A 12,221-nucleotide genomic window follows, 5' to 3' on the forward strand; every position below is an offset into this window, starting at 1 on the left:
AAGAAGTTGGGGCATTTTTTTCAGACTTCTAGACTTGTATGAATGTGCGGTTGATCATAATAGTCTTTTCCTCACCATTGCTTTACTAGTAGGCCTTGGCTAAAATGATGCTGGTAACATGCTATTCATGGTTTTAATATTTCTGCTAACTGAAGCATTACCCTTCCGCTCTCAACTTATCAGCTGACTTAATTAACTCTGGTGTACCATATCCTAAAACAAATGCAGTGAGTAGGGTACCCTGCCACTTGCTTGGCAATAAGACCCATTTGTCTGTGTCCTAATGTAGGTGCTACAATTTAGAGTGTGTTTGCAAATCCGGCATGGGATTTAGAGAAGTATGTGAGGTTGAAAACACAAATTTAGTTTCGAATTTCTAATGAGCTGTGGAGTTTCACAATAACGTAGACTCAATAGTACTGATGTGTTTGTGAGTTATAAAAAGCAATTTGTGTTGTATTGCATATAGTAAATTCACTAACAGTGGACTTTTCCATCTGCAGATTCTACTGAATGACCAGCAGTGGCAGTGTTGCACAACAGACTATTGCTTTATTGCCGAGACTAACCAAAAAAAAAAAAAAAGAAATAAAAACACTGAAGTCTTCAAGCATCCTGCATCATTTTACCAATTTATGTGGTAAGTTAAACTCACAATCATTCCTTTGGGCATTAAAAGACGTTCACAGCATCTGAATTGCTTCGCTACTTTCAAGTGGGGTACTCTGAATATCATTTCTGTAAAGATGGAAGTAATGTGGCTCACTTTGTTTTAGTCATGATGGTTAATAAAAGTCTGACTGCCTCCATGGCTAGCAAAACCTGCTTTAGATCCTGGTGCTAGCAATATACCATCTGAGGAAATCACTGCCTTTGAGGCTGGAATGTATTACCTTATGTTAGAGCCATAGTCTAACTTTCTCACTGAAGTAAGCTGCTTTTACCTCTTCCACTGCAGTCTGCATGTTGGGCTCTGATCCTCAAGATGGATTGGTAAGGATCATCTGTGTTTTTGTATCTCCATCCCACGTTGAAAAAGCCCCCAATGCTTTGACTGGTTCATAGTTCTTAACAGTTCCACCTCCAGCTTGCCCTCCAGTCCTAAATGCAGATAGTGCCCGAGTGCATAATTGCTGAGATCTCATCCTCCTGTGTCACCCTTGCCAAGGACAATTGTTCCAGTGGTGCCCTGACATCATAAAGCTACAGCAGGATGTCATCTGACAGGAGGGCCAATCAATTGCCTAGCAAGCAATAGGCTACATTTATCTTGGTATTTAAATGAGTAGCAAGGTAGAGAGGATGCCCAAATTAAGACTAAGATGAAAGAAGTTGGGGCATTTTTTCAGACTTCTAGACTTGTATGAATGTGCGGTTGATCATAATAGTCTTTTCCTCACCATTGCTTTACTAGTAGGCCTTGGCTAAAATGATGCTGGTAACATGCTATTCATGGTTTTAATATTTCTTCTAACTGAAGCATTACCCTTCCGCTCTCAACTTATCAGCTGACTTAATTAACTCTGGTGTACCATATCCTAAAACAAATGCAGTGAGTAGGGTACCCTGCCACTTGCTTGGCAATAAGACCCATTTGTCTGTGTCCTAATGTATGTGCTACAATTTAGAGAGTGTTGGCAAATCCGGCATGGGATTTAGAGAAGTATGTGAGGTTGAAAACACAAATTTAGTTTCGAATTTCTAATGAGCTGTGGAGTTTCACAATAACGTAGACTCTATAGTACTGATGTGTTTGTGAGTTATAAAAAGCAATTTGTGTTGTATTGCATATAGTAAATTCACTAACAGTGGACTTTTCCATCTGCAGATTCTACTGAATGACCAGCAGTGGCAGTGTTGCACAACAGACTATTGCTTTATTGCCGAGACTAACCAAAAAAAAAAAAAAAGAAATAAAAACACTGAAGTCTTCAAGCATCCTGCATCATTTTACCAATTTATGTGGTAAGTTAAACTCACAATCATTCCTTTGGGCATTAAAAGACGTTGCCAGCATCTGAATTGCTTCACTACTTTCAAGTTGGGTACTCTGAATATCATTTCTGTAAAGATGGAAGTAATGTGGCTCACTTTGTTTTAGTCATGATGGTTAATAAAAGTCTGACTGCCTCCATGGCTAGCAAAACCTGCTTTAGATCCTGGTGCTAGCAATATACCATCTGAGGAAATCACTGCCTTTGAGGCTGGAATGTATTACCTTATGTTAGTGCCATAGTCTAACTTTCTCACGGAAGTAAGCTGCTTTTACCTCTTCCACTGCAGTCTGTATGTTGGGCTCTGATCCTCAAGATGGATTGTTAAGGATCATCTGTGTTTTTGTATCTCCATCCCATGTTGAAAAAGCCCCCAATGCTTTGACTGGTTCATAGTTCTTAACCGTTCCACCTCCAGCTTGCCTTCCAGTCCTAAATGCAGATAGTGCCCGAGTGCATAATTGCTGAGATCTCATCCTCCTGTGTCACCCTTACCAAGGACAATTGTTCCAGTGGTGCCCTGACGACATAAAGCTACAGCAGGATGTCATCTGACAGGAGGGCTAATCAATTGCCTAGCAAGCAATAGGCTACATTTATCTTGGTATTTAAATGAGTAGCAAGGTAGAGAGGATGCCCAAATTTAGACTAAGATGAAAGAAGTTGGGGCATTTTTTTCAGACTTCTAGACTTGTATGAATGTGCGGTTGATCATAATAGTCTTTTCCTCACCATTGCTTTACTAGTAGGCCTTGGCTAAAATGATGCTGGTAACATGCTATTCATGGTTTTAATATTTCTGCTAACTGAAGCATTACCCTTCCGCTCTCAACTTATCAGCTGACTTAATTAACTCTGGTGTACCATATCCTAAAACAAATGCAGTGAGTAGGGTACCCTGCCACTTGCTTGGCAATAAGACCCATTTGTCTGTGTCCTAATGTAGGTGCTACAATTTAGAGTGTGTTGGCAAATCCGGCATGGGATTTAGAGAAGTATGTGAGGTTGAAAACACAAATTTAGTTTCGAATTTCTAATGAGCTGTGGAGTTTCACAATAACGTAGACTCAATAGTACTGATGTGTTTGTGAGTTATAAAAAGCAATTTGTGTTGTATTGCATATAGTAAATTCACTAACAGTGGACTTTTCCATCTGCAGATTATACTGAATGACCAGCAGTGGCAGTGTTGCACAACAGACTATTGCTTTATTGCCGAGACTAACCAAAAAAAAAAAAAAGAAATAAAAACACTGAAGTCTTCAAGCATCCTGCATCATTTTACCAATTTATGTGGTAAGTTAAACTCACAATCATTCCTTTGGGCATTAAAAGACGTTCACAGCATCTGAATTGCTTCACTACTTTCAAGTGGGGTACTCTGAATATCATTTCTGTAAAGATGGAAGTAATGTGGCTCACTTTGTTTTAGTCATGATGGTTAATAAAAGTCTGACTGCCTCCATGGCTAGCAAAACCTGCTTTAGATCCTGGTGCTAGCAATATACCATCTGAGGAAATCACTGCCTTTGAGGCTGGAATGTAGTACCTTACGTTAGAGCCATAGTCTAACTTTCTCACGGAAGTAAGCTGCTTTTACCTCTTCCACTGCAGTCTGCATGTTGGGCTCTGATCCTCAAGATGGATTGGTAAGGATCATCTGTGTTTTTGTATCTCCATCCCACGTTGAAAAAGCCCCCAATGCTTTGACTGGTTCATAGTTCTTAACAGTTCCACCTCCAGCTTGCCCTCCAGTCCTAAATGCAGATAGTGCCCGAGTGCATAATTGCTGAGATCTCATCCTCCTGTGTCACCCTTGCCAAGGACAATTGTTCCAGTGGTGCCCTGACATCATAAAGCTACAGCAGGATGTCATCTGACAGGAGGGCCAATCAATTGCCTAGCAAGCAATAGGCTACATTTATCTTGGTTTTAAATGAGTAGCAAGGTAGAGAGGATGCCCAAATTAAGACTAAGATGAAAGAAGTTGGGGCATTTTTTTCAGACTTCTAGACTTGTATGAATGTGCGGTTGATCATAATAGTCTTTTCCTCACCATTGCTTTACTAGTAGGCCTTGGCTAAAATGATGCTGGTAACATGCTATTCATGGTTTTAATATTTCTTCTAACTGAAGCATTACCCTTCCGCTCTCAACTTATCAGCTGACTTAATTAACTCTGGTGTACCATATCCTAAAACAAATGCAGTGAGTAGGGTACCCTGCCACTTGCTTGGCAATAAGACCCATTTGTCTGTGTCCTAATGTAGGTGCTACAATTTAGAGTGTGTTGGCAAATCCGGCATGGGATTTAGAGAAGTATGTGAGGTTGAAAACACAAATTTAGTTTCGAATTTCTAATGAGCTGTGGAGTTTCACAATAACGTAGACTCAATAGTACTGATGTGTTTGTGAGTTATAAAAAGCAATTTGTGTTGTATTGCATATAGTAAATTCACTAACAGTGGACTTTTCCATCTGCAGATTATACTGAATGACCAGCAGTGGCAGTGTTGCACAACAGACTATTGCTTTATTGCCGAGACTAACCCAAAAAAAAAAAAAAGAAATAAAAACACTGAAGTCTTCAAGCATCCTGCATCATTTTACCAATTTATGTGGTAAGTTAAACTCACAATCATTCCTTTGGGCATTAAAAGACGTTCACAGCATCTGAATTGCTTCACTACTTTCAAGTGGGGTACTCTGAATATCATTTCTGTAAAGATGGAAGTAATGTGGCTCACTTTGTTTTAGTCATGATGGTTAATAAAAGTCTGACTGCCTCCATGGCTACCAAAACCTGCTTTAGATCCTGGTGCTAGCAATATACCATCTGAGGAAATCACTGCCTTTGAGGCTGGAATGTAGTACCTTATGTTAGACCCATAGTCTAACTTTCTCACGGAAGTAAGCTGCTTTTACCTCTTCCACTGCAGTCTGTATGTTGGGCTCTGATCCTCAAGATGGATTGTTAAGGATCATCTGTGTTTTTGTATCTCCATCCCATGTTGAAAAAGCCCCCAATGCTTTGACTGGTTCATAGTTCTTAACCGTTCCACCTCCAGCTTGCCTTCCAGTCCTAAATGCAGATAGTGCCCGAGTGCATAATTGCTGAGATCTCATCCTCCTGTGTCACCCTTACCAAGGACAATTGTTCCAGTGGTGCCCTGACATCATAAAGCTACAGCAGGATGTCATCTGACAGGAGGGCTAATCAATTGCCTAGCAAGCAATAGGCTACATTTATCTTGGTATTTAAATGAGTAGCAAGGTAGAGAGGATGCCCAAATTTAGACTAAGATGAAAGAAGTTGGGGCATTTTTTTCAGACTTCTAGACTTGTATGAATGTGCGGTTGATCATAATAGTCTTTTCCTCACCATTGCTTTACTAGTAGGCCTTGGCTAAAATGATGCTGGTAACATGCTATTCATGGTTTTAATATTTCTGCTAACTGAAGCATTACCCTTCCGCTCTCAACTTATCAGCTGACTTAATTAACTCTGGTGTACCATATCCTAAAACAAATGCAGTGAGTAGGGTACCCTGCCACTTGGCTGGCAATAAGATCCATTTGTCTGTGTCCTAATGTATGTGCTACAATTTAGAGAGTGTTGGCAAATCCGGCATGGGATTTAGAGAAGTATGTGAGGTTGAAAACACAAATTTAGTTTCGAATTTCTAATGAGCTGTGGAGTTTCACAATAACGTAGACTCTATAGTACTGATGTGTTTGTGAGTTATAAAAAGCAATTTGTGTTGTATTGCATATAGTAAATTCACTAACAGTGGACTTTTCCATCTGCAGATTATACTGAATGACCAGCAGTGGCAGTGTTGCACAACAGACTATTGCTTTATTGCCGAGACTAACCAAAAAAAAAAAAAAAGAAATAAAAACACTGAAGTCTTCAAGCATCCTGCATCATTTTACCAATTTATGTGGTAAGTTAAACTCACAATCATTCCTTTGGGCATTAAAAGACGTTCACAGCATCTGAATTGCTTCACTACTTTCAAGTGGGGTACTCTGAATATCATTTCTGTAAAGATGGAAGTAATGTGGCTCACTTTGTTTTAGTCATGATGGTTAATAAAAGTCTGACTGCCTCCATGGCTAGCAAAACCTGCTTTAGATCCTGGTGCTAGCAATATACCATCTGAGGAAATCACTGCCTTTGAGGCTGGAATGTATTACCTTATGTTAGTGCCATAGTCTAACTTTCTCACGGAAGTAAGCTGCTTTTACCTCTTCCACTGCAGTCTGTATGTTGGGCTCTGATCCTCAAGATGGATTGTTAAGGATCATCTGTGTTTTTGTATCTCCATCCCATGTTGAAAAAGCCCCCAATGCTTTGACTGGTTCATAGTTCTTAACCGTTCCACCTCCAGCTTGCCTTCCAGTCCTAAATGCAGATAGTGCCCGAGTGCATAATTGCTGAGATCTCATCCTCCTGTGTCACCCTTACCAAGGACAATTGTTCCAGTGGTGCCCTGACATCATAAAGCTACAGCAGGATGTCATCTGACAGGAGGGCTAATCAATTGCCTAGCAAGCAATAGGCTACATTTATCTTGGTATTTAAATGAGTAGCAAGGTAGAGAGGATGCCCAAATTTAGACTAAGATGAAAGAAGTTGGGGCATTTTTTTCAGACTTCTAGACTTGTATGAATGTGCGGTTGATCATAATAGTCTTTTCCTCACCATTGCTTTACTAGTAGGCCTTGGCTAAAATGATGCTGGTAACATGCTATTCATGGTTTTAATATTTCTGCTAACTGAAGCATTACCCTTCCGCTCTCAACTTATCAGCTGACTTAATTAACTCTGGTGTACCATATCCTAAAACAAATGCAGTGAGTAGGGTACCCTGCCACTTGCTTGGCAATAAGACCCATTTGTCTGTGTCCTAATGTAGGTGCTACAATTTAGAGTGTGTTGGCAAATCCGGCATGGGATTTAGAGAAGTATGTGAGGTTGAAAACACAAATTTAGTTTCGAATTTATAATGAGCTGTGGAGTTTCACAATAACGTAGACTCAATAGTACTGATGTGTTTGTGAGTTATAAAAAGCAATTTGTGTTGTATTGCATATAGTAAATTCACTAACAGTGGACTTTTCCATCTGCAGATTCTACTGAATGACCAGCAGTGGCAGTGTTGCACAACAGACTATTGCTTTATTGCCGAGACTAACCAAAAAAAAAAAAAAAGAAATAAAAACACTGAAGTCTTCAAGCATCCTGCATCATTTTACCAATTTATGTGGTAAGTTAAACTCACAATCATTCCTTTGGGCATTAAAAGACGTTCACAGCATCTGAATTGCTTCACTACTTTCAAGTGGGGTACTCTGAATATCATTTCTGTAAAGATGGAAGTAATGTGGCTCACTTTGTTTTAGTCATGATGGTTAATAAAAGTCTGACTGCCTCCATGGCTACCAAAACCTGCTTTAGATCCTGGTGCTAGCAATATACCATCTGAGGAAATCACTGCCTTTGAGGCTGGAATGTATTACCTTATGTTAGTGCCATAGTCTAACTTTCTCACGGAAGTAAGCTGCTTTTACCTCTTCCACTGCAGTCTGTATGTTGGGCTCTGATCCTCAAGATGGATTGTTAAGGATCATCTGTGTTTTTGTATCTCCATCCCATGTTGAAAAAGCCCCCAATGCTTTGACTGGTTCATAGTTCTTAACCGTTCCACCTCCAGCTTGCCTTCCAGTCCTAAATGCAGATAGTGCCCGAGTGCATAATTGCTGAGATCTCATCCTCCTGTGTCACCCTTACCAAGGACAATTGTTCCAGTGGTGCCCTGACATCATAAAGCTACAGCAGGATGTCATCTGACAGGAGGGCTAATCAATTGCCTAGCAAGCAATAGGCTACATTTATCTTGGTATTTAAATGAGTAGCAAGGTAGAGAGGATGCCCAAATTTAGACTAAGATGAAAGAAGTTGGGGCATTTTTTTCAGACTTCTAGACTTGTATGAATGTGCGGTTGATCATAATAGTCTTTTCCTCACCATTGCTTTACTAGTAGGCCTTGGCTAAAATGATGCTGGTAACATGCTATTCATGGTTTTAATATTTCTGCTAACTGAAGCATTACCCTTCCGCTCTCAACTTATCAGCTGACTTAATTAACTCTGGTGTACCATATCCTAAAACAAATGCAGTGAGTAGGGTACCCTGCCACTTGGCTGGCAATAAGATCCATTTGTCTGTGTCCTAATGTATGTGCTACAATTTAGAGAGTGTTGGCAAATCCGGCATGGGATTTAGAGAAGTATGTGAGGTTGAAAACACAAATTTAGTTTCGAATTTCTAATGAGCTGTGGAGTTTCACAATAACGTAGACTCTATAGTACTGATGTGTTTGTGAGTTATAAAAAGCAATTTGTGTTGTATTGCATATAGTAAATTCACTAACAGTGGACTTTTCCATCTGCAGATTATACTGAATGACCAGCAGTGGCAGTGTTGCACAACAGACTATTGCTTTATTGCCGAGACTAACCAAAAAAAAAAAAAAAGAAATAAAAACACTGAAGTCTTCAAGCATCCTGCATCATTTTACCAATTTATGTGGTAAGTTAAACTCACAATCATTCCTTTGGGCATTAAAAGACGTTCACAGCATCTGAATTGCTTCACTACTTTCAAGTGGGGTACTCTGAATATCATTTCTGTAAAGATGGAAGTAATGTGGCTCACTTTGTTTTAGTCATGATGGTTAATAAAAGTCTGACTGCCTCCATGGCTAGCAAAACCTGCTTTAGATCCTGGTGCTAGCAATATACCATCTGAGGAAATCACTGCCTTTGAGGCTGGAATGTAGTACCTTACGTTAGAGCCATAGTCTAACTTTCTCACGGAAGTAAGCTGCTTTTACCTCTTCCACTGCAGTCTGCATGTTGGGCTCTGATCCTCAAGATGGATTGGTAAGGATCATCTGTGTTTTTGTATCTCCATCCCACGTTGAAAAAGCCCCCAATGCTTTGACTGGTTCATAGTTCTTAACAGTTCCACCTCCAGCTTGCCCTCCAGTCCTAAATGCAGATAGTGCCCGAGTGCATAATTGCTGAGATCTCATCCTCCTGTGTCACCCTTGCCAAGGACAATTGTTCCAGTGGTGCCCTGACATCATAAAGCTACAGCAGGATGTCATCTGACAGGAGGGCCAATCAATTGCCTAGCAAGCAATAGGCTACATTTATCTTGGTATTTAAATGAGTAGCAAGGTAGAGAGGATGCCCAAATTAAGACTAAGATGAAAGAAGTTGGGGCATTTTTTTCAGACTTCTAGACTTGTATGAATGTGCGGTTGATCATAATAGTCTTTTCCTCACCATTGCTTTACTAGTAGGCCTTGGCTAAAATGATGCTGGTAACATGCTATTCATGGTTTTAATATTTCTTCTAACTGAAGCATTACCCTTCCGCTCTCAACTTATCAGCTGACTTAATTAACTCTGGTGTACCATATCCTAAAACAAATGCAGTGAGTAGGGTACCCTGCCACTTGCTTGGCAATAAGACCCATTTGTCTGTGTCCTAATGTAGGTGCTACAATTTAGAGTGTGTTGGCAAATCCGGCATGGGATTTAGAGAAGTATGTGAGGTTGAAAACACAAATTTAGTTTCGAATTTCTAATGAGCTGTGGAGTTTCACAATAACGTAGACTCAATAGTACTGATGTGTTTGTGAGTTATAAAAAGCAATTTGTGTTGTATTGCATATAGTAAATTCACTAACAGTGGACTTTTCCATCTGCAGATTCTACTGAATGACCAGCAGTGGCAGTGTTGCACAACAGACTATTGCTTTATTGCCGAGACTAACCAAAAAAAAAAAAAAAGAAATAAAAACACTGAAGTCTTCAAGCATCCTGCATCATTTTACCAATTTATGTGGTAAGTTAAACTCACAATCATTCCTTTGGGCATTAAAAGACGTTCACAGCATCTGAATTAATCACTACTTTCAAGTGGGGTACTCTGAATATCATTTCTGTAAAGATGGAAGTAATGTGGCTCACTTTGTTTTAGTCATGATGGTTAATAAAAGTCTGACTGCCTCCATGGCTACCAAAACCTGCTTTAGATCCTGGTGCTAGCAATATACCATCTGAGGAAATCACTGCCTTTGAGGCTGGAATGTATTACCTTATGTTAGTGCCATAGTCTAACTTTCTCACGGAAGTAAGCTGCTTTTACCTCTTCCACTGCAGTCTGTATGTTGGGCTCTGATCCTCAAGATGGATTGTTAAGGATCATCTGTGTTTTTGTATCTCCATCCCATGTTGAAAAAGCCCCCAATGCTTTGACTGGTTCATAGTTCTTAACCGTTCCACCTCCAGCTTGCCTTCCAGTCCTAAATGCAGATAGTGCCCGAGTGCATAATTGCTGAGATCTCATCCTCCTGTGTCACCCTTACCAAGGACAATTGTTCCAGTGGTGCCCTGACGACATAAAGCTACAGCAGGATGTCATCTGACAGGAGGGCTAATCAATTGCCTAGCAAGCAATAGGCTACATTTATCTTGGTATTTAAATGAGTAGCAAGGTAGAGAGGATGCCCAAATTTAGACTAAGATGAAAGAAGTTGGGGCATTTTTTTCAGACTTCTAGACTTGTATGAATGTGCGGTTGATCATAATAGTCTTTTCCTCACCATTGCTTTACTAGTAGGCCTTGGCTAAAATGATGCTGGTAACATGCTATTCATGGTTTTAATATTTCTGCTAACTGAAGCATTACCCTTCCGCTCTCAACTTATCAGCTGACTTAATTAACTCTGGTGTACCATATCCTAAAACAAATGCAGTGAGTAGGGTACCCTGCCACTTGCTTGGCAATAAGACCCATTTGTCTGTGTCCTAATGTAGGTGCTACAATTTAGAGTGTGTTTGCAAATCCGGCATGGGATTTAGAGAAGTATGTGAGGTTGAAAACACAAATTTAGTTTCGAATTTCTAATGAGCTGTGGAGTTTCACAATAACGTAGACTCAATAGTACTGATGTGTTTGTGAGTTATAAAAAGCAATTTGTGTTGTATTGCATATAGTAAATTCACTAACAGTGGACTTTTCCATCTGCAGATTCTACTGAATGACCAGCAGTGGCAGTGTTGCACAACAGACTATTGCTTTATTGCCGAGACTAACCAAAAAAAAAAAAAAAGAAATAAAAACACTGAAGTCTTCAAGCATCCTGCATCATTTTACCAATTTATGTGGTAAGTTAAACTCACAATCATTCCTTTGGGCATTAAAAGACGTTCACAGCATCTGAATTGCTTCGCTACTTTCAAGTGGGGTACTCTGAATATCATTTCTGTAAAGATGGAAGTAATGTGGCTCACTTTGTTTTAGTCATGATGGTTAATAAAAGTCTGACTGCCTCCATGGCTAGCAAAACCTGCTTTAGATCCTGGTGCTAGCAATATACCATCTGAGGAAATCACTGCCTTTGAGGCTGGAATGTATTACCTTATGTTAGAGCCATAGTCTAACTTTCTCACTGAAGTAAGCTGCTTTTACCTCTTCCACTGCAGTCTGCATGTTGGGCTCTGATCCTCAAGATGGATTGGTAAGGATCATCTGTGTTTTTGTATCTCCATCCCACGTTGAAAAAGCCCCCAATGCTTTGACTGGTTCATAGTTCTTAACAGTTCCACCTCCAGCTTGCCCTCCAGTCCTAAATGCAGATAGTGCCCGAGTGCATAATTGCTGAGATCTCATCCTCCTGTGTCACCCTTGCCAAGGACAATTGTTCCAGTGGTGCCCTGACATCATAAAGCTACAGCAGGATGTCATCTGACAGGAGGGCCAATCAATTGCCTAGCAAGCAATAGGCTACATTTATCTTGGTATTTAAATGAGTAGCAAGGTAGAGAGGATGCCCAAATTAAGACTAAGATGAAAGAAGTTGGGGCATTTTTTCAGACTTCTAGACTTGTATGAATGTGCGGTTGATCATAATAGTCTTTTCCTCACCATTGCTTTACTAGTAGGCCTTGGCTAAAATGATGCTGGTAACATGCTATTCATGGTTTTAATATTTCTTCTAACTGAAGCATTACCCTTCCGCTCTCAACTTATCAGCTGACTTAATTAACTCTGGTGTACCATATCCTAAAACAAATGCAGTGAGTAGGGTACCCTGCCACTTGCTTGGCAATAAGACCCATTTGTCTGTGTCCTAATGTATGTG

The sequence above is a fragment of the Triturus cristatus genome, chromosome 2_1, assembly GCF_964204655.1.
Source record: "Triturus cristatus chromosome 2_1, aTriCri1.1, whole genome shotgun sequence".
Lineage (NCBI taxonomy): Eukaryota > Metazoa > Chordata > Amphibia > Caudata > Salamandridae > Triturus > Triturus cristatus.